The sequence below is a fragment of the Pygoscelis adeliae genome, unplaced genomic scaffold, assembly GCF_000699105.1.
Source record: "Pygoscelis adeliae isolate BGI_AS28 unplaced genomic scaffold, ASM69910v1 Scaffold210, whole genome shotgun sequence".
Lineage (NCBI taxonomy): Eukaryota > Metazoa > Chordata > Aves > Sphenisciformes > Spheniscidae > Pygoscelis > Pygoscelis adeliae.
The window spans coordinates 68,457-72,024 of record NW_008823959.1 but is presented as its reverse complement, the minus strand read 5'-3'; the positions used below and the strand labels follow the sequence as shown (position 1 = coordinate 72,024).

General features: G+C 39.9%; 1 protein-coding gene across 1 annotated transcript in view; it reads left to right on the top strand.

Moving 5' to 3' along the window:
• Positions 1-2,818: 2,818 nt before the first annotated feature.
• The window catches only part of MORC2 (MORC family CW-type zinc finger 2), a 49,541-nt gene continuing 48,791 nt past the window's right edge, over positions 2,819-3,568 (top strand). Inside the window, exons 1-2 of the mRNA XM_009323138.1 lie at positions 2,819-2,863; positions 2,958-3,076. The gene's annotated coding sequence lies outside the window, so the exon portion shown is untranslated. The remainder of the gene's footprint in view (positions 2,864-2,957; positions 3,077-3,568) is intronic.

Sequence of the window (3,568 nt, the reverse complement as noted above, 5' to 3'; positions counted from 1 at the left end):
AAGGTCACTCAAATAGAAAGACTTCAAAATAACTGAATGGTGGACTTGAATGCTAGCAATAACAGACCAACAACATCTCCCCACCCTACAAGCTCTCCCATTTTTTCTTCTGCATGTTTTCTGTTATGGCCTGAAAACGTAGTGCAATACTGAGAGGATAGCTCTTGTTCCTGAAGCAGATGCCAAACGTAAACATTTTCCCAGATGTGGCCTCCTGCAGAACAAAAATGAAGTCTTTTGTCTTTCATCAGCGATTAGGTACTTGTCTGACTATGCAGGATCAGGAATCAACTGGGTTCAAACAGGGGTGATCCTCTAAGAACCGCTCACAAAATAAGCTTTTCTTCCCTTGGGATGTTACTCCAAATGGTTGGTTGTAAAGGTGTTTGAAATCGGTCATGTTCTACAGTCGTCTGACTTGATCTTTCGTAACCCAAATTTCAATAAATTGGCAGCATTGAGCTTCCCTGTTCTGTTCCTTGTCAAGCCTGCACTCCAGCATGGACCTGTCTCGAATGAAACTTGGAAGTTGTAGGAAGGTCCAAGCCAGTCTGCTTCTGCCAAGATGAGTTGTTGCCGAGACTACAGATTTTGATAACACTTCCCCCCCCTTCCATGTGTCATTTCATCAGTTGTATGACCAGTAATAGTTGTGTTTCAAGGTTACTATTGCCTCTGACGATGCCCATCTAGCTCCCGCTTAAGTGTTTCCAGGTTATGTGCAAGCTCTGATAGACTCCATATTGCCAACAGCTTGCCTCATGTTTTTTAAACTTACGTTGCAAGTAAAATAATGCCAAGCATTTTCTGGGAGATGGGGGAAAATTGTCACCAGTTGGTAATGGTGGATGTTAAGTATTTCAGGCGCTTTTGACCGTTAAGGCAAGACCATGGTTTTTGTTAAAGCTGAGTTGATTGAATCAGGCCAAAGCACTTCATGTGACTTTAATTAGATATTGACAAGATAAGTGTAAGTGTTGAGATTAATATACTGAATAGAAGATATTTATAGTGTATATAAACTTTTGTTAGTGATAAATAGCTGGAGTGGATTTCACTTGCGTGTAGCAAGGTTTCACTTTGCCTGTCTCAGCGCAAGAGGTTCCAGTTTTGGTAGATGTTCAAGTTCAGTATGGTGTCAGGCTATGTGGGAGCTCATGTTTTCTCTTGCCTCTCTTCTTATCGTCTACAGCTATGTTTTCAGCTATTTTGTTCCAGTATCTTTCTTTGGAAATCCCTATTTGTATCTTATTTGCATCTTTTCCTTAGTTTGAAGTATTCTTTAAATTGTAGAGTGAAAGCTGCTAATGAAGCATAGTTACTTGTGCTAAAGCATCCATTTGCTTATGGGTTTTTCCTGACATGGTTTACTTCCTAAATAAACTTCTGGGATGTTGATTTGTGGAGCTGAATAGGTGCTTGTAAACTCGAGGAAGCACTTGAAATCTGTGTGCAGGAAATCCCGCTCAAAGGAAAGAATACCAGGTTTGAGCTTCTGTGGAAGCTTTCTGATTGCAAAGATAGTCTTCAGAACACTGTTCCCTTCTGTCTCTTGTCTCTGCGTGGGCAAGTGGGAGCTTGCAGAGATGGAAATCTCCATTCTTGTGGTTCTAGTAATAACTTTGAAAGCTGATGTGTTTTACCTTTGAGCTGCGTTGATGGGTTAGGTGTCATGACGTTGAAGGTGGATATGAATGTTCATTTCGTGATTATTAGCGTTATAGACAGCTATATATTTTATGTGTGGAAAGTACCTATGTATCTTTCTTCAAAAGTTGAAAATATGAGTAAGTATCGCTTTCTGTTTTGTCACCTCTTGGCCTTTTTGTGTAGTAGTGAAAGCAGGTTGTATGTGAAGAGGTTTCATGCAAACTGAAATGTGTTGATAAAAACGGTTTCTGAGGACTCAGTCAACTGTTTCTCCAGGTCATGTAGCTGCTGTTAATATTGGGGTCGATGTGGCTCATCGGCATTTGAAATAATTGTTAGATTTTGAAGATAGGTCACCAAGTTGGGTGTTCAGTGGAGATACTACATTAATGCTGGCAGACAACGTATTGTAATGATTTTATTAGCTCTTTAAGGTTTTCTCACCATGTATCTTCTTTCAAGGTTGAGGCACATAACTAAAGGCTTTGAAACGGGTGCTGCTTATAAATGGTGGCAGTTAAGAGGCTGGAAACTAAACATGGCTTTTGAGATTGTGCTGAAGTGGCACCTGGCTAGATGATATTAGCGTTGAGTTTGGGAGGTAATGTGGTACAATGGTGGCAGAAGACTGTCTTTCTCTGGATTAGGAGCAGTTGCAGATACTGGAACTCTCCCAGGATCTGGAAGCTTCTTCCTGTCAGAAATAACTTCTGCGAAGTGAATATGTGCATGGGAGAGACGGACCTTATGCATAATCCTCATTTATTCATGTTTTACATATAGGCAGTGTTTAGGTGCCCTGAAGAGACCTGTCAATGTGGTGAATAATTAAGGATTTATATGAATTGTTGACTGGTTTATAGGCTGGTTCATTAGGTCAATAATTTTCTCCGTTGTGTCCGTTTACCATGCGATGTTTTTTAGACCATAGTGAGCAGCAGTTTGTTGAATCAGACTCTCCATGGGGCAGCCTGTCTGCTGCGTGTCTTGCCTCTGGTAGACAGCAAAACGCTCATTTCTAGTCTGCTGTCAGCAGCAGATGTTAGTAGTGTAGACATACAATTGGATTTGTTTAAAATGTGGTTGAGATTCTTGTTTATTTAAAGGTCTCTCTTTTTAAGTGTCAGTGTAACCCTGCTGATTCTGTGTTTTGTTGCAGAACTACCCATGAGTTCTTGTTTGGTGCCCTTGCTGAACTTGTAGATAATGCCAGGTATGTGCCTGAGACTGCCTAATTCCCAAGGTAAATTCAGTTAAGATTTAATTAGCCCGTCTATTTGTTGATCTTGAGCAATTTTCATTTCTAGTAGACTTCATGAAAAATACAAAATAGAAGACTTTGCTGCAGTTTAGTATGAGAATTTCCCTTGGTCCTCTTATACCACCACATCTGCCCCCTAAAAAAAAAAGTGTTATTCCTGAAAAGGTAAGTTTGAATGAATCATAGGACAACTCAGATTGGAAGAGAAATTGTTAGAAGACACAAGATTGATTTAAGGAAAAAATAAGTCTGCCTTTTTGTTTAAAGAAAATAATAATTACTGGAGCTGGGACTCAAGATACTTAGATAATCCTTGACTCTTACTATCAAGCGTGGTGGTAGGATGAAAATGAAATCAGAAGCGGGATGCTGAAAAACAGAGCAAGAACATTTAGAGCAATTGTGACACTTGAGAGGAGACTTGGTATTTGGAAATTGCAGGTTTTAGGCCACATTTCTCATGTTTGCATTCAGGAATCCAGGCTATAGCTGTGTCCCAAGCCTTGCATACTTATCCCTTGAGCTTCACAAAATATTCTGATGTGGCATTATGGAAATATTTTGAGATTGCTTTCTATCAAGCGTCAGTTGTCACACTATGCAGTTCGTAATGTAAGGAGCTGAAACTGGAAGATTTCTGTTTGGGAAAAATTCTGT